Raw genomic sequence first — 20,409 nt, forward strand, 5'->3', positions numbered from 1 at the left:
GGCAGCCAATATAATCAAGGACCTTCCCCAACCAGGTCATTCACTCTTTTCCCCACTCCCAATGGGCAGTAGATACAAATGCTCCAAAGCAAGTACCATCAGATTCAGGAACAGTTTCTTCCCATTGTTATCATACTAATGAACAGTTCTCCTATTAGCTCGAGTTTAATCCCAATCCTCCAACCTACCTCATTGCGGACATTGGAGTTTTTCAATGGAACTTTAACAATAGAATGCTGAAAGCTATAGTCAGCACTCTTGTATTTTTTTTCTTCACTCTGCATACTATATTTGTGTATGGCTTGATTGTATTCATGAACAGTATTATCTGATTTAATTGGATTGGACTTAAATGTTTTTCACTGCACCTCGCTACAGGTGACAATAATATACCAATACCACTACCAAGGCGTTAAGTACATCCTGAACCTTTTCCTCTGTCCAGCCGATAATCTCTTCCCAGGACAGAGATAGAATCAACATCTGTTTTGGTGTCAGGCAGGTGAACAGGTGACACCAACATGCACCAATACCAATGGAAAGGAAGTAGCTTTTCTGTATTTACTTATTTCAAATTCTCTGTAACTTTGAATCATTTTCTCAAATATCTCTTGATTTTCTCCATTCAATGAAAAATATATTTCAAAATATGACACAATGGAGAAAGCAGTGCGTGGGAACAGGTTTTTTGTCCTTATTGGTGTGCAAAGATGTGGCTACATGCAGGGATGGTTGTGGTTTGCAACCCCTAACACCAAAATAAAAGTTGTAAAATCGGCAGCTAAAAGCTTGCAAAAAGATCCATTAAGGCAGAGACAGCAAGCAATCAGAGGATCTTTTCGTGAGATGTATAAAAGCTGAACATCCTGAAAATACATTACGGCTATTTGGAGGAGAGAGAGGCTGGAGAGGGCATGGTTGCCATGGCCGTCCGAAGGGGGTGTGCGATGGGTGCGGTCGCAACCCCCCCGTTTTTTCCAGAGTAAATAAATTAAAAATTTGGGGCGCAATATTTTTTTATTTTACAACTCACAGATGGAGCCTTGCCTTTGGGCTCCTTGTGTACCCTGGGATGCTGCTGGTGTGGCGACTTGAGGGGGGGGAGAGAGGCCGGGGAGGGGAGATGAGGGGGGGGGGGTGAGAGGAGGGGAGGGGAGAGAAGGGGGGGGGAAGAGAGGTGGGGAGGAGGGAGGGAGGGGAGAGGAGGGGGAGAGGAGCAGTGGGGAGCGGGCAGCGTGGAGCAGGCAGCATAGAGCGGACAGTGTGGAGTGGACAGCGGGGAGCGAGCGTCAACCAAAGGAGGAGGGAGTGGTGGGGGCGACGACACTCGTAGCGCAAGCAAGACGACGCAGACTTCAAAGTTTGTCAGATTTTTAAAGATTTTCATGACTAACTCGAGAAATAAAGCATGAAATTTTCAGATAAGGCGATTTTGGACTCCAGGGGAACAATCTCAACTGGAATATGTAAACATTTTACTGTTAGCGTGCTGTTTTTTCGAGAAGATGTGATTATACACAAACAAACACACACGAACAAACACACACACATCCAAGATCAGACTTTTAATAGTTAGTAGACCAAGTGGGACCCGTTGGGTCTCATCCCCTCAACGCGCGGTTGCGGGGGGGAGGGGGGTGGCCTGTGGCGTCACACACACACTAACCACCCCCCACACACACACTAACCAACCCCCCCCCAACACACAGACTAACCACCCCCTTGATATTATATTAATATTATTCATTCGCTCCTATTACCCCCATCCCCGCCTTATCCTCTCACGCATAGCTCCCCAACTCTCAGGCGCGTCTAGAGAGGGAGAAGGAGGGGGGGGGGGGTAGAGACAGGGCAGAGAGAGAGGGGGCAGAGATAGAGAGAGAGAGGGGCAGAGACAGAGAGAGCGGGGGGAGAGAGGGGGGGATGAGAGAGGGGGGGGGGGAGGCCCGGGCCGAGCCGATTTGGGGGGGAGAGAGAGGGAGAAAGTGGGGGAGAGAAAGAAGGGGGAGGGAGAGACAGAGGAGAGGGAGGGGGGGGGAGAAAAGGTGGGAGAGAGGCAGAGAGAGGGGCAAGAGAGAGAAGGAGAGTGAGGGGGAGAGAGAGAGGAGGTGGAAGAGGGGGGGAAGAGAGAGAGGGGGGAGGCCCGGACTGAGCCGAGGTGGGGGAGTGAGGGGAGGAGAGAGGGGGGGCAGAGAGAGATGGGGGGGGGGGGGGGAGAGAGGAGGGGGAGAGAGAGGGGTGGGGAGAGAGGGGAGGGGGATAGAGCCGAGGCCGAGTGGGTGGGCGAGCGAGCGAGTGTCGATCAAAGGAGCGCCAGTTGGGCCTGCGCAATCTTCAGCTGTGATCTTTGGTCTTCAGTCGACAGGGTGACTTTTGAACAATGGGGGGAGGAGGGAGGGGTGGGAGGGTCAGTCGCAGCGCAAGCAGTCGGCAGGCAGGCAGAACCATTTTCACGTCATCAGCGAAAAATAGGCATTTTGATTTCAAAGTTTGATTGGATTTGTGAACATTTTTATTAACTCAAGAAATAAAGCACAACATTTTCAGGTAAGCCGATTTCGGACTCCAGGGGGTAAATCTCTACCAGAATATGTAAATATGTTCCCGTTCGCCCGTCGTTTTTTCGAGAAGATGTGAAAACACACAAACAAATAAATAAATACACACACATGCAAGATCAGAGTTTTATAGTTATAAGGATATGATTGAATCAAAATCAAGAATTATAAATTCACATTTCAAAAATGGTTTCACAATTCAGTAGTACTGATTTTCAGTATTCCATACTGATATTTGAGAATACATGAGGTTGCATGCAAAATACTAATTTTCAAAAATCCAGTTTCTGTGTGGTACGTTCTATTGTATTTATGTGAGAAATACCAATTTCCCCAACAAAATGCTGATTTTCAGCCATCAAAATACGGAAATGCTCGGTGAAACTTGGCAGCTCCGTAATTATTCACAATCACATTGTGTTTTAGAATTCAAAATGTGATTTGTGATCTCGTTTATGAGTCATCATGGAAGTAGAATTTTCATGGAAGTTATAATAGTATGACAGTAAAATAGGTTAGTTTGAAATCGATCATAGTAATGTAAATGCACCATTTAGTTTGACTTCAATTTTCATGATGGAAATTGAAGTCAAACTAAATGTTGTATTCCATGTTTAAATTGACGTAATGTGAAGTTATTAGGTCAGAAGGACCATTAAATGTGCACTGCACAAATTAACACAGTCTAATAGTAACAGGCAATCAAATCAACACACAAAACATTTTCTAAAAAAAGGTTTTCTTTACTGCAAAAACTTAGTATTTTATTTGCAGTTTTTGCGTGCTCCTTTATAACATTTTACATAACATTTTACAACAGTACAACTTGATTATTAAAACAAGGACAACTTCACTTCTTGATTTAAAATAATGTATACAACAATGACCCCAATCATCCCATTCCATCCACTCTTGACTCAACTAAAATTATTTCTGAAATATTGGTCATAAATTTGTTGCAGAAATGCTCCAAAATAAGGTTCAGAATGCACCAGAGAACATCTAAAACCCCAGAGCTTCCAGTGCCCGTAAGCGGGCCCTGGACCCCGGCCGCGAGGGACTTCAAGCTTTGCATTCACGATGTGCGCTGCTCGCACATTATTTAACGTAATTTTTTGTAATCCTGTCATGCCACCCCACCCCCCTTTTTGACAAGCTTCGTACTGGCCTGGTTGCTGAGGTATGGTAGTTGAGGGCTTGAGGGTTGATTGGTATGGCTTGAGGGTTGATTGGAGACGGTATGATTATTCAGGGCTGGTAATTGAGGCCTTACGGATTGATGGGTGAGTTACTTGTCGGAGGCTGAGCTAATCTACAATGGAACAACGCACAACAAAGTATCTTGAGGATCCCAACCTAAAATATCGCCTAACCATGTACTCCAGAGATGTCGCCTCCTGTTCCTACAGCACTTTGTTCTGCACAAGATTCCAGCATCTGCAGTTCTTTGTGTCTCCAGACTGATCTGTGCTGGTCTCAACCCCTCTTCCGCATTGTCCTTTGACCGTTCAAAGATATCACCTAATCCCTTGTTAAATCCCTTCGAGGATACAGCCTCCGGAAACCTCTGGGGTCGAGAACAATGGAGACTCATCACCAAAGGCCATGCCTGCCTTTTACCCACATCTAAGTGTGCCACTAGATGGGGTTGTAAAGAAGAGTTTCAATCGCTTCCCTGCTCTATTGCAAATGGGCACCTCAAACCAGAAGTTGAATCCATTAGTACCCTTTTTCTATGCACAAGTTCATTAAAAAATTGCTCTCACTGCTACATCACACAGGAGGTACAAAAGCCTTAAGTCAAACACCACCAGGTTTAGGAACAGCTACTTTCCTACAACCATCAGATGGTTGAACTGACCTACACAATCCTAATCCTACCCCGACAACGGAAAAGTACAAACCTCGTTTGCCCTCTCCATATTATTTTGCAGACATTTTTCTTTATGGTATTGTGAGGAAAGAGTTAATAGACATGGTTGATTTAGACTAGGGATAGAAAAATATAACTTAGAAAGAAATAAGATGTCAGCAGAAGCCAGACTGCTAGTAGAATAGAAAGTAACGATATAAAGAACAGAGAGAGATTCTAGATAAAAAGTAGCAACAGAAATACTTCAGTAGAAGTTTGGGTGGGCGTTCCACGACGTTCTCGTGGGAATCTGGGTTTTATGTTATGATTGGAAGAAGCTCAATGGGTGTGAAAATAGTGAAAATAAATGTATAAAGATAGAAGACATCCCGATCCTCGGTGTGCCTCTAGGGTACATCAGAGGAGAGGCACCTATTCTGCAGAATATGAACTTAATAAAAACACTTCTTTGCCTGAATTTGTCTCAAAAGCGTTTGTGATTTTGAATCTCACAGTATCTTACAGAACTTACGTGTAATTTATGTGAAAGTATGTATAATTTATGTTTTTGTTTGTTTGTGTCTATGTGGCTTTGATGCTGCCACAAGCATAGTTGTAATTGTACCTGTACCTCACCAAACCGGTGAATCTGAAAATAAACAACTTAACTTGAGGCATTGTGAGATCATACTGGTGTAGATTAGATCAGCAGTCATTTCTGGATGAGGTCACACTCATCATGAAGGTGGGCGGGCCAGTACCAGTCATGCAGGCAACCTGATGCTTGTCTGGCATCAGACACACAACTGATGCACTCATGCAATGCCCATTACCATCAATAGAGTTATGCCGCATGGAAAAAGGCCCTTTGGCCCAACATGTCCATACCAACCAAGATGCCCTATATAAGCTGGTCTCATTTGCCAACAGATGGCCCATATTCCTCTAAACCTTTCCTATCCATCCCTAATGCTACCTCAGCAATTGCTGGATAGAGTCATAGAGTCATACAGAAGGAAAACAGGGCCTTTGGCCCAACTTGCCCATACCAACCAAGATGTCCATCTACATTAGTCCCACCTGCCCGCATTTGCCATCTCCCTCGAAACTTTTCTTGTCCATGAACCTGTCCAAATATATTTTAAATGTTGTTATAGTACTTGCCTTAACTACCCTCTCTGGCATCACGTTCCATATACCCACCATCCTCTGTATGAAAAAGTTGCCCCTCAGGTTCTTATTAAATCTTTCCCCTCTCACCTTAAACCTATGTGCTCGGGTTCTTCATTCCCCTACTCTGGGTAAAAGACTCTGGGTACTGTAGAACTGGGAACAAGTTGTTTAGTCCTTCCTTAAAGGGCAAAATCTTTTTTGCCATCAAATTTAGTCAAAGCCTATTGGTATTAGAGGTTCAAACTCAATCTACATCAAAACACAAAATGCTGGAGGAACTCAGTGGGCCAGGCAACATCTGTGGAGGGAATGGGCAGGCAACATTTCGAGTCAGAACCCATTTGATGTTTGGAAACATCACCTATCTAATTCCCTCCACAGATGCTGCCTGATCTGCTGAATTCCTCCAGATATATTCCCTGATTCTGTGATATCAAATGTTGAAACAAATTTGCTGTATTTTTGAAATAGCAATGTTTTGCTTACAAAACAAAATACAAGTTATCTCCACTCTGTACACTCATTGAGGTTTGGAACCTTAGAACTGCTGTGCTGCCTTGATGGTGGGAAGTCAGCATTATCGTCACAACTGCTGGCAATAACGCAGAGGAAGCTTGGTGGCATGGTAGTAGAGTTGCTGTCTTACAGCACCAGACACCAAGGTCCCCACCACCCTCTCTGTAGAAAACTTGCCCCGCACATCTCCTTTAAACTGCTCCTCTCACCTTAAAGCTGTGCCTTCTTGACTTTGCCGTTTTCAACCTGGGAAAAAGGCTTGCACTGTCTTCCCTCTCTATGCCTCTCATAATTTTATATACTTCTGTCAGGTCTCCTCTCAACCTCCAGCAGGGCCGGATTTAGATGAAGAGAGGCCCTAAGCTGTTCCACTTGTGAGGCCCCCTCCGCGTTGGTTTTCAGCGCTGGCGGCGAGGCAGCCACCGGACAGCCATGGCGGCCAAATCTCCCACAATTCAAAGCGAGGGAGAAAGTGCCCAGCGCCGACTAGTTGCCGTCGCAGTACGCGTGCGCAGGGCGGCCGATGATGTGCTGGCCGTGGTTGTGCGCATGTGCAGGGGGGAGGACGTGCAGGCCGCAACAATGCGCATGTGCAAGGCGGCCTGCCGTGCCGGCGGATGAGGAGCGAGTGGAGCCCGGCGGCCCGGACACGGATAGCGGGGGGAGATGGAGAGTGAGAGATAGAGAGGGGGGCCCACTCAGAGTTGAACGGCAGGTGTCCTGCCTTGGCCGGAGGCCCTCCTAGACCTCGAGGCCCTAAGCTTAAGGTTGTCTGGCTTATAGGTAAATCCGGCCCAGACCTCCAGCATATCTGACTGTAACTCTGCCCTTGTTTTCCAGGAGCAAACTGACCAGTCAGGCATGCAGCAAACCAGAGCATAGAATATACAGTAGAACAGGTCAGCTCAGGAACAGGGCCCTTCATCCCACTATGTCTGTGTCAAACATGGTGCCAGGTTTTCTGCCTACACATAATCCATATCCCTCCATTCCCTGCATATCCATGTTTCTATCTAAAGGCATTTTAAATACACCTCATGTGTCTGCCTCCACCACCAATCCTGACAATGCGTTCTAGGCACCCAACCCAGTCTGTGTAAAAAAAACTTGCCACACAAATCTCCTTTAAACATTCCACCCCACACCTTGAAGCTATGCCCTCTAGTCTTGTGTACCACACAGCCTGTGGATAGTGGCTAGTAGCAGGTTTTCAGAACCTACACCAGCAACAGGTTTTCAGCCTTTTGCCCAGGCAGAATAATTTTGAAAATGTTTTCTGCTCAATTTCCTCTGGCCAGGCGGAGCTAATGTTTTAACAGCAGCAGGAAGGAAAGCCTGTCTCTATGGATCTCTGGGAATTCTGTTCTCTGTTCATTTTGCGTATTTCCTTGGTAAAACAGCATCAGCAGTTCCTTATTTCTTCATTGACATTCTTAAACCGTGGTTCTTTTTCATGAATGATGGGATAACTGGAACTGCAGATGCGATTACACAGTGAAACCCAACATTGTGAGTCAACTAACAAACAATACAGTAACCCCTCATTTTAACGGATCTCTTTATAACAGATTTTGGTTATAGCGGGGTGAACCTACCCACTTTCACAGCCAGGCCGGCCTGCCGACGCCACCCCTGGCCCACGTTCCACTCCCGGCCGCTTCCAAACCAGAGCTACTGAAGGTGGGGGTGGATTCCACATTTATCTTCTGGATATACGACTACCTGACGGGTCGACCACTGTTTGTCAAGCTGGGGGACAGTGTCTCTGGCACAGTGGCGTGGAATGTTGGAGCCCCACAGGGAACAGTTCTGGCCCCGTTCCTCTTCACCCTGTATACAGCAGACTTTAACTATAAGTCTGACACATGCCACGTACAGAAATATTCAGATGATACAGCGATTGTGGCATGTTTAAGGAACGGGCAGGAGGAGGAATACAGGAACTTGACCAGTTCCTTTTGTGCCTGGAGTGAAGAGAACTGTCTCATCCTGAACACAACTAAGACTAAAGAGATGGTGGTTAACTTTGGCAGGTCCAAGCTCCCCCTTCAGCTGGTCAATGCTGCAGGGGCTGACATTGAGGTGGTGCAGACATATAAATACCTTGGAGTGCACCTTGATAACAAACTGGACTGGTCTGTCAACTCTGACTCCCTCTACAAAAAAAGGCCAGAGCAGACTCTTTTTCCTCAGAAGGCTCAAATCCTTCAATGTGTGTAATGATATGCTGCACATGTTTTACAACACTGTGGTTGCAAGTGTTATTTTCTATGCTGTTGTCTGCTGGGGCAACAGCATTAGTGCAAAAAACAACAAGAAGCTGGTCAAACTGGTTAAACGAGCTAGCTCAGTGCTGGAGGGGAGAGTAGACTCTGGGATGGATGTGCTTGAGAGGCGTATGAGGCACAAGGTGCAGGCCATCTTGAAAAACCCCGGGCATCCTCTCCATGTAATTCTGGAGAGTCAAAAGAGCACTCGGAACAACAACCGGTTCCTCTCCCTGCCCTGTAGGACGGAGCGGTTCAGGAGATCCTTCACCCCTGCAGCCATTAGATTTTATAATTCGGCTAGGCTGTAGGGGGATGCATTTTGCAATTTTTAATTTTTAATTGTTAATTATTGGTCTTTTTAAGCATTTATTGCTCTCAGGTAGTGTCCACATTGTATTCTATGTATTTTCTGTCTGCGTTCATTTTGAATCTGTGGGTTTGTTGGTTGGGGGCTTCTGGACATCTGAATTTCCCTGAGGGGATCAATAAAGTATTTATTATTATTATTATTGCTGCCGCCGCTGCCAAGCTACACGGCTTATTCGGCCGCTTCCAGGCCATGCCTGCTGTCACCGCCACCACTGCCGGCCTTTACCTAAACTCCGGCCGCCCGCGAGCCATGACCAATGACTCTGCTGATCCTCACCTTTCCCCCAGCCACCAGCAGGCCAGGGGCCGCCAACTCACCTGGATTCATAGAAACATAGAAAATAGGTGCAGGAGTAGGCCATTCGGCCCTTCGAGCCTGCACCGCCATTCAATATGATCATGGCTGATCATCCAACTCAGTATCCTGTACCTGCCTTCTCTCCATACCCCCTGATCCCTTTAGCCACAAGGGACACATCTAACTCCCTCTTAAATATAGCCAATGAACTGGCCTCAACTACCTTCTGTGGCAGAGAATTCCAGAGATTCACCACTCTCTGTGTGAAAAATGTTTTCCTCATCTCGGTCCTAAAAGATTTCCCCCTTACCCTTAAACTGTGACCCCTTGTTCCAGGCCCAGTTCTGCACCCTGAGTCTGAAGAAGGGTCAGACCCAAACGTCATCAATCCATGTTCTCCAAAGATGCTGCCCGACCTGCTGAATTACTCGAGCATTTTGTGTATTTTTGTGTTTTACCCAGCAACTGCAGCTGTTTGTTTCTACTACTTGTACAATGATAATCCCTTAGGTAGACACAAAATGCTGGAGTAACTCAGCAGGACAGGCAGCATCTCTGGAGAGAAGGAATGGGTGACGTTTCGGGTCGAGACGCTTCTTCAGATAATCCCTTACTCGGTTACAGCAGACAATCGGCATTAATACACACCATTCTCCCCCCTATGGGCCATTTTAACAACGGTTTACTGGTTTATCAAATCAAGACCAGCAAGAAACCAAAATGTTGGCAGTGCAGATAACAATCCAGTAGAAACCTTACCCCGAAATATACTTAATGGAACAAGTGGGGAAAATTGAGAAGGTTTATTGCATACAAATGACGCACAGAACTAGGAATATTTGCAAACAAATCTCCCACTCTGTCTCAAACCACATTGCTCAAACTCGAGTAAAAAGATACCAAGACAAGATATGAGCAATCTACGATGTAAACGAAACCCACAAGGAAGTTCACACAAACCAAGTAATACAGTGAGATGAACAAATCGTAAGACCATCATATGGACTTTACAGCCCACGGCAAAATATAAATAAACATTGGCTGGACTTTATAAACCTCAGAAACACGCACCTTCTGTGCGGGTGCTTAAAATGTAAACTGGCAATACAAAACTGACATGTTTACTAGCATCACAAATAAATAACAAGTGTATGGTGATGCGTCAGCTACCACAGTGTTGCCTACATAGTCTCTAATGACAGAAATATCATTCAGTTTGTACATGAACTAATGTTGGGTTTTTGGATATTGTTGTATGTAATAAGGACAGAGTTTGAAGTTAGATGAATTTATCAATTCATCCAGTAAGATTCACCAGCTAAGAACTTTTCCTGCTGTTGGACATGCAACATATATCGCGTGAATAGCATTAGTTTTATTATTGTTACGTACACTGAGGTACAGTGAAAAGTTATATTTTGCACCAAAAGTTATATTTTGCGTGCTATCCAAACAGATCAGATATATTAGACATAAACACAATGAAGTCAAACAGTTCCCCTCTGTGACCAGACTTCCACAAGCTGGGGTACAGTTTGATTTACCAAATAAAGCTCTCTGGGGACAATGGACATTTTCTCAGGAACTGTTACACTACAATGCTGAGAAACTATATTTTGCACGCTGATATTTTTCTCTTTGCATGTATCTGTTGTACATATGCATGACTGTAAGTGTATGACATGTATGGTATATCTGATCTGATTTGATTGGATGGCACACAACCAAATGCTTTGCACTGTATCTCGGTACTTGTGACCATAATAAATCATTACCAGATATAATTTGCAATTCAGGCATGAGACCAGTTAACTGCCCAACATCAACTAGTGTTCGAAGGTACACAAATATGCTGGAGAAAATCAGCAGGTGCAGCAGCATCTATGGAGCGAAGGAGATAGGCAACATTTCGGGCCGAAATCCTTCTTCAGAAACCCTTCTTAATCAACTTGGTACAACCTTCAGTTTCCAATTACAGAATTATTATCCTATCTTTAACTTGCACCCATCATTTGGTGCAATATAACAATAACATATAACCATATAACAATTACAGCACGGAAACAAGGCCATCTCAGCCCTACAAGTCCGTGCCGAACAATTATTTTCCCCTAGTCCCATCTACCTGCACTCCGACCATAACCCTCCATTCCTTTCCCATCCATATACCTATCCAATTTATTTTTAAATGATAAAATCGAACCTGCCTCCACCACTTCCACTGGAAGCTCATTCCACACAGCTACCACTCTCTGAGTAAAGAAGTTCCCCCTCATGTTACCCCTAAACTTCTGTCCCTTAATTCTGAAGTCATGTCCGCTTGTTTGAATCTTCCCTACTCTCAATGTGAAAAGCTTGTCCACGTCAACTCTGTCTATCCCTCTCATCATTTTAAAGACCTCTATCAAGTCCCCCCTTAACCTTCTGCGCTCCAGAGAATAAAGACCTAACTTATTCAACCTTTCTCTGTAACTTAGTTGTTGAAACCCAGGCAACATTCTAGTAAATCTCCTCTGCACTCTCTCTATTTTGTTGACATCCTTCCTATAATTGGACGACCAAGATTGTACACCATACTCCAGAATTGGTCTCACCAATGCCTTGTACAATTTTAACATTACATCCCAACTTCTATACTCAATGCTCTGATTTATAAAGGCTAGCATACCAAAAGCTTTCTTTACCACCCTATCTACATGAGATTCCACCTACAGGGAACTATGCACAGTTATTCCTAGATCCCTCTGTTCAACTGTATTCCTCAATTACCTACCATTTACCATGTACGTCCTATTTTGATTTGTCCTGCCAAGATGTAGCACCTCACACTTATCAGCATTAAACTCCATTTGCCATCTTTCAGCCCATTCTTCCAAATGGCCTAAATCTCTCTGTAGACTTTGGAAATCTACTTCATCATCCACAACACCACCTATCTTGGTATCATCTGCATACTTACTAATCCAATTTACCACACCTTCATCCAGATCATTGATGTACATAACAAACAACAGTGGACCCAACACAGATCCCTGAGGCACCCCATTAGTCACCTGCCTCCAACCTGACAAACAGCCATCCACCATTACTCTCTGGCGTCTCCCATTCAGCCACTGTTGAATCCATCTTGCTACTCCTGCATTGATACCCAACAATTGAACCTTCTTAACCAACCTTCCATGAAGAACCTTGTCAAAGGCCTTACTAAAGTCCATATAGACAACATCCACTGCTTTACCCTCGTCAATTTCCCTAGTAACCTCTTCAAAAAATTCAAGAAGATTAGTCAAACATGACCTTCCAGGCACAAATCCATGTTGACTGTTCCTAATCAGACCCTGTTTATCCAGATGCTTATATATATTATCTCTAAGTATCTTTTCCATTAATTTGCCCACCACTGAAGTCAAACTAACAGGTCTATAATTGCTAGGTTTACTCTTAGAACCCTTTTTAAACAATGGAACAACATGCGCAGTATGCCAATCCTTGGGCACTATTCCCATTTCTAATGACATTTGAAATATTTCTGTCATAGCCCCTACTATTCTACACTAACTTCCCTCAATGTCTTAGGGAATATCCTGTCAAGACCTGGAGACCTATCCACTTTTATATTTTTCAAAAGTGTCAGTACTTCTTTTTCTTTGAATCTCATAGTATCCATAGCTACTCTACTTGTTTCCCTTACCTCACATAATTCAATATCCTTCTCCTTGGTGAATACCGAAGAAAATAAATTGTTCAATATCTCCCCCATCTCTTTTGGCTCTGCAGATAGCTGTCCACTCTGTCTCTCTAATGGACCAATTTTATCCCTTGTTATCCTTTTCCTATTAATATAGCTGTAGAAACCCTTTGGATTTACTTTCACCTTACTTGCCAAAGCAACCTCATATCTTCTTTTAGCTTTTCTAATTTCTTTCTTAAGATTCTTTTTATATTCTTTATACTCCTCAAGCACCTCATTCACTCCATGCTGCCTATAATTATTGTAGATCTCTCTCTTTTTTCGAACCTTGAAAACCATGGCTCTTTCCAATTTTTACAATTTCCTTTCAACCGAACAGGGACATAAAGATTCTGTACTCTTAAAATTTCCCCTTTAAATGTCCTCCATTTCTCTTCTACATCCTTCCCATAAAACAAAATGTCCCAATTCACTCCTTATAAATCCTTTTGCATCTCATCAAAGTTAGCCTTTCTCCAATCAAAAATCTCAACCCTAGGTCCAGTTCTGACCCTCTCCATAATTATATTGAAACTAATGTTATTGTGATCACTGGACCCGAAGTGCTCCCCAACGCATACCTCCGCCATCTGACCTGTCTCATTTCCTAACAGGAGGTCCAGCACTGCCCCTTCTCTAGTAGGTACCTCTATGTATTGCTGCAAAAAACTATCCTGCTCACATTTTACAAACTCCAAACCATCCAGCCCATTTACAGAATGTGTTTCCCAGTCTATGTGTGGAAAATTGAAATCTCCCACAATCACTACCCTGTGCTTACTGCTATCTCCTTACATATTTGCTCTTCCAATTCTCGCTCCCCATTTGGCGGTCTATAATACACCCCTATAAGTGTTGCTACACCTTTCCCACTTCTCAGTTCCACCCAAATAGCCTCCCTCGACGATCCCTCCAATCTATCCTGCCAAAGCACTGCTGTAATATCTTCCCTGACAAGCAATGCAACACCTCCACCTCTTGCCCCTCCAATTCTATCACACCTGAAGCACCGAAATCCTGGAATATTTAGTTTCCAATCACAGCCCTCCTGCAACCATGTTTCACTGATCGCCACAACATCATACTTCCAGGTATCAATCCAGGCTCTAAGCTCATCCACCTTTCTACAATGCTCCTAGCATTAAAATATACACATTTAAGAAACCTACTGCCTCTTATTCTGTTTATTTTCTTTTTCTTCTTTCTCCCCTAGATTTTGGGTCAGAGTGCTTCCCTTCTCTGCCTCCTGCCTCACACTCTGTCTACTAGCTTTCTCTATTTGAGTCCCTCCCCCCAACCATTCTAGTTTAAAATCTCCCCAGTAGCCTTTGCAAATCTCCCCGCCAGGATATTGGTCCCCCTCGGGTTCAAGTGCAGCCTGTCCTTTCTTTACAGGTTACACCTTCCCCAAAAGAAGTCCCAATGATCCAGAAACTTGAATCCCTGCCCACTGCACCAGTTCTTCAGCCACGCATTTGTCCTCCTCCTCGCTCCATTCCTACTCTCACTGTCGCGTGGCGCAGGCAGTAAACCTGAGATGGACACTTTTTTGGTCCTTTTCCTTAACTCTCCTCCCAACTCCCTAAATTCTCCCGTCAGGACCTCTTCTCTTTTTTTACCTATGTCATTGGTATCTATATGTACCACGACCTCAGGCTCCTCTCCCTCTGATTTCAGGATATATTGGATGTGTTGAGACACATCCGTGACCCTGGCACCAGAGGGATAATCCATGTTCTCCAAAGATGCTGCCTGACCTGCTGTATTACTCGAGCATTTTGTGTCTTTTTGTGTTTTACCCAGCAACTGCAGCTGTTTGTTTCTACTACTTGTACAATGATAATCCCTTAGGTAGACACAAAATGCTGGAGTAATCTCTGGAGAGAAAGAATGGGTGACGTTTCGGGTCGAGACCCTTCTTCAGATAATCCCTTACTCGGTTACAGCAGACAATCAGCATTAACACACACCATTCTCCCCCCTATGGGCCATTTTAACAACGGTTTACTGGTTTATCAAAGCAAGACCAGCAAGAAACCAAAATGTTGGCAGTGCAGATAACAATCCAGTAGAAACCTTACCCCGAAATATACTTAATGGAACAAGTGGGGAAAATTGAGAAGGTTTATTGCATACAAATGACGCACAGAACTAGGAATATTTGCAAACAAATCTCCCACTCTGTCTCAAGCCACATTGCTCAAACTCGAGTAAAAATATACCAAGACAAGATATGAGCAAAGGGATAATTTTTATCCCTTTGCTTCCTTTGGTGAACATGAAGTATCAATACGAATAAAATCAGGTTCTCTACCTCTATATGAGCATTTATTCTTGTGTCCTTAAAAGGACGTACTTTTTTCACTCAAGGCAGGAGTCATCGAGATTTGAACACTTGAAAAAGAGAACTGACAAGGAATCATAATTTAGAATAATACTTAGTTTAATTTATTTACTGTCACATGTCAGAGATACAGTGAGAGGACTATTCTGCATCCTGTCCAGTTAAACAAAGTTTTCTCTTCGTGTTTGCTTTTATCCTACCTATCATCTTTTTTGTCGGCCACAGTGGTCTCATCCACCACGGGGAGTCCAAACCGAGAGGGCATACCTTTCTGTCTCGATGGGTCCGAAGAATTGTCCCGAACCAAATTGTCTGTTCATTCCCACCACAGATGATGCCAGACCCGCTGTGTTCCTCCAACATTTAATTAAAAATTATGAGGAAATTATTGCTTTGCTGTTTATGGAAGCATGCTGTGTACAAAGTAAATGATGTGTTTCTTACATCCACAGGGATTGTATTTCAAGTGTAGTTCATTGGACTTAGAACATTCAGAATGCAATGTGAAGGGTGTTTTACAAATATTTTTGATCAATTTACTTAGATTGCAGTAAACGAGGCATAACTTTTGCGGTAAATTTAATTTATGCATATTGCAAGTTTATAGCAACTTCACTCCACTGAATGCACATCAATGGCAAGGAAAACAACAAGATACTGCTCGAGCAAAGCTAACAGCAGAATGGCTTGACTTGAGTTTAACTGTCTAGCTGCCCCTTCCCTGAAGTCACTATCTTCTGTAAATAAACAAAAGCAAACTTTGTTAACCCTGCATCTATTTATACAGATTTACAGTGACCGAAATTTAGAAAAAAAAGTTACGAATTTACCAGGTGCTTTGATGGATTCAGTAACTGGAAGACTGGGGCCAACAGGAGAATGTGGGTTGATCCATTCTTTATTCAAGCAACATCACTGGAATATTGTCTGAATGGGTATTAGTCAGGAATGAGGGACGAGATATGGGATTAAATGTCTTGCTGTATAAATCACTGGAAGCTGGTGCACAGTGCCAACATTAAAAAAAAATATCCAATAGAAAGTTGTAAACAGAGTAATATAGCACAGAAACAGGCCATTCGGCCCAACTCATCCATGCCAACCACGATGCCCATCTAGTTTAGTCCCGTTGTTCTTAGGCACAATGATAATTCCGATTGTTTTGTAATGATCATTTTGACAATTCTTTGGCATGATGATTCTGTGATGATCCATCATCTACTTTATTGAGGCAAGGGGCAAGAATTAGGTCCAAACTGTACAGAACCAATGTCACACTCAATTCACAATCCATTTGAAGTCAGCAAGAGCACCATGGCAATGGAGAGACTGGAGAGAAGGCCCACTGTGATTGTACTTTAGTTTAATTTAGAGATACAGTGTGGGAATAGGCCCTTTGGCCGACCGGGTCTGTGCCAACCAGCGATTACCATGTATACTAGCACTATCCTACACACTAGGGACAATTTACAGAAGCCAATTAACCTACAAACCTATACATGTTTGGAGTGTGGGAGGAAACGTCTTTGGAATGTGGGAGGAAACTGGAGTACACAGAGAAAACCCACACTATCACAGGGAGAACATACAAACTCCGTACAGACAGCACCCATAGTCAGGATTGAATTGGAATCTCTGGCACTGTAAGGCAGCGACTTTACCACTGCTCCATTGTACCATCAATGACTTGAACTCTGGTTTAAATTGTCAAGTTGTGGGAACCTTTGCAAAGCTTAAAACTCAACATGATAATTCAATCAGGGCTAAAACACTGTGCTAAAACTTGAATGGTTTTCTCTCAAACGCCAGAGGTTGAGGGAAGGCCTGATAGAAGCATATAAGATCATGAGAGTCATAGATAAGGTAGACCATCAATACCTTTTACCCAGGGAAGAAATGTCAAAGAATAGAGGGCATAGGTTTAAGGTGAGAGGGACAAAAAATAAAGGAGGTGTACAGGGCAAGTTTTTGTACAGAAGGTTTTGGGTGCCTGGAACGCGGTGCCAGAGGTGGTGATGGAGGCAGATACGATAGTGGCATTTAAGAGGCATTTTGATAGGCAATTTGATATACAGGGAATGGAGGGAAATGTATCATGTGGAGGCAGGTGAGAATAGTTTAACTGTGGCATCATGTTCGGCATAGACATTGTGGGCTGAAGGGCCTGCTGCCGAGCTGTACTGTTCTATGTTCTGTGTTCTTAATTGGGAACCAACCGTAGCTTAATGAGGCATCAAATTCTCTATGTACATCCTGGGTCCCGAGGTACTGAAAATAAACGTCAGAGACTCAATATATTTGCTTTCAAAGTGATGGTATCAACTCAAAGACAGAAATAAAAATGGAACTTTTTCTGGGGTATATTGTAAGAAAAAATTAATGCAATATTAGCAGCAGACATTACCAATTTTACTTATTCCTAACTTGAGCAATGAAAGTTCACTATGCACTGTAATATGGGTAGATCAAATCACCCTGTTAAGAAATGGAGTGTAATATATAAGACATTTTAAACTGTACAGCTACATAAATAATATAAATAAACCTTGCAGAATCTGTTCATAAACGTGGTACATTAATGTTGAAGTAATCCTCAACAGAAATTTTACATTTGCAGCTCAAACCATTTATAACAGAGAAAACATATTTTTCAGTTAAGATGAACATCACAAAAAAAACTATGAAGTTGAAGTTGTTTGGTGTTTTATTTTTATCCAAACACTATGCAGTTTAATCACCGGGAAATGGGTGGTTTTACCAGCTACTGTCAAGTGTAAGGTGCAGTGGGCTTGTGGCCTGTGTGTTAAGATCTGGTCAGTTACAAAGGCAAACATGCTAACAGTACTTTCCACTGTGCAACATGTTTTTACACATTAGCAGGCATAAAACTAATGTGTGACAACATTAAGCTTCATTAGACACATCTAATTTTATTCTGCCACAACAGTCTCATCAAGTGTCAAATTAAATTGTGACATTTTTGTGGTTGAGTAACTGCAGAGCTGCCAATTTTATTAAAGATATATTTTCATAAAAAGTAAATTTTTCATTATTAAAGTTGATGATACATTTGGAGGTTTAAAAGTAAAATCAATGCTGCACATATGCTCCAGCCCTGGTGCTGTCCTTCCTTCCATCAAACCAAAGCTCACTCACATAACCCCACTCACTCAATAGTATAAGATCAAGTACAGAGTTTCCGTAGTTTCATGAGATTTGCTTCTTTTGGTTGTCTTTATTATCTGAGCACATATATTATGTTCTGCTTTGGTCACCCTGTTATAGGAAAGATGCCATGATGCTGATCTTAGGGAGATGTATAAAATCATGAGGGGAATAGACAGAGTGAATTCATAGTCTTTTTCCAAGGGTAGCAGAATCAAGAACAAGAGGGCATAGGTTTAACGTGAGATTTAATAGGAACCTGAGGGGCAACTTTTTCACAGAGGATGGTGGATATGGAATGAGCTGCTGGAAAAAGGATGTAGAAACGAAGAACTGTGGATGCTTATTAATACCAAAAAAGCCACAAAATGCTGAAGTATGGCTGAAGAAGGGTCTCGATCTGAAACTTCATCGATCCATGCTCTCCTATGATGCTGCATAAAGTTACTACCTGCTAAATTACGACAACACTTTGTGTCCTTTTGCCAGAGGAAGGAGTTGAGGCTGGTATTATTACAACATGTAAAATACATTTGAACAGGTACGAGGATAGGAAAGGTTTAGAGGGATATAAGCCATAAGTGGTAAATGGTACTAACTTAAGAGGGGCATCTTGGTCAGCATGGATGAGTTGGGCCAAAAGGCCTGTTTCCATGCTGTGCGATGCTACAACTCTATCTTTTACCCAAGATTGCAATGTAAAGTCAAACTTTCTGAGATCATCTTTGCTCACCCACTTCCTTCAATCATAATCTGTAAGAGCTGATCAGAAGTGGTGATGGTCACAGAAACGTTTGAAATCTTGCCTAACCTTGGTTGGAAGAGGAAGTTCTGTTGTGCTCTGTGAGGGAGTGAGCAAGCAGTAGGATATAAACTATCATAATCGGCATTGTCACATCAATATCTACTGTTAATCTTCTGATAATCTTTTCACGTCAACAATTTACTTGATTTTGTTTTCCATGTCCAAGGCATTATTTGGGACAAACTCCAATGGTGGCACTTTAAGGAGACTTTGAAAGTAACACCACATGCTTGGGTTTTAATAGGATTAGAAGGTTGGGGAGAATCAAGCACAGATGATCGGGACTTCTTGTAGCATCCCAGTCCAGGAGAACGGCAATTGCAATTCTCCCTCTCTGGCATACTGCCATAAACATTTGGCATTATATTTTTATGAAGTGGAGGTATTGCTACAAAGTTTGCTATTACCTTGCTATTAATGGCCCATATTAGCTATTGCTGCATTGGATGTCCAATGCGTCAAGCATGGTGAATGACGGAATACTCCATGGCCCAGGGCAAGGGCAGCAATCTTAATCTTCTGTGGGACAAAGGCTACATATTCGCAATGCAATAGTTTCAAACACTTGCATCATGTTAAAAGCAGCATGCGTTTCTTTTAATTTGGCAGCTCAGTGGCACAGCGGTAGAGTTGATGCCATACAGCACCAGAGACCTAGGTTCAATCCTGACTACGAGTGCTGGTCTGTATGGAGTTTGTACATTCTCCCCTTGACCTGCGTGGGTTTTCTCTGGGACCTCCGATTTTCTCCCGCACTCCAAAGACATACAGGTTTGTAGGTTAATTGGCTTGGTATAATTGTAAATTGTCCCTAATGTGTGTAGGGTTAGTGTTAGTGTGCGGGGATCGCTGGTAGACGCGAACTCGGTGGGCCGAAGAGCCTGTTCCCATGCTGTATCTCAAAACTAAATTGTTTTACAGATACCGTGCGAAAACAGGCCCTTTGGCCCACCGAGTCCGTGGCAAACAGTGATACCCGCACACTAATATTATCCTACACACACTAGGGACAATTTACAATTATACCAAGCCAATTAGCCTACAAACCGGTCATTCGTTGGAGTGTGGGAAGAAACCGAAATCCTGGAAAAAAACTCACACAGGTCACGGGTAGCACGTACAAACTTTGTACAGACAGCACCCGTAGTCAGAATCGAACCCAGGCCTCTGGTGCTGTAAGACAACAACTCTACTTCTGCCCCACCGTGCCGCCCGTGATCTGTTGCAACTTTCAAAATGCTCACCAAGGCTGACCCTTTGCTCTGCAGCTCATTAATGCACAGCTCTACAACTATGAGCATTGGCACCTATGATGGTTCCAGGCAACTG

This window comes from Amblyraja radiata, chromosome 29, assembly GCF_010909765.2.
Source record: "Amblyraja radiata isolate CabotCenter1 chromosome 29, sAmbRad1.1.pri, whole genome shotgun sequence".
Classification (NCBI taxonomy): Eukaryota; Metazoa; Chordata; class Chondrichthyes; order Rajiformes; family Rajidae; genus Amblyraja; species Amblyraja radiata.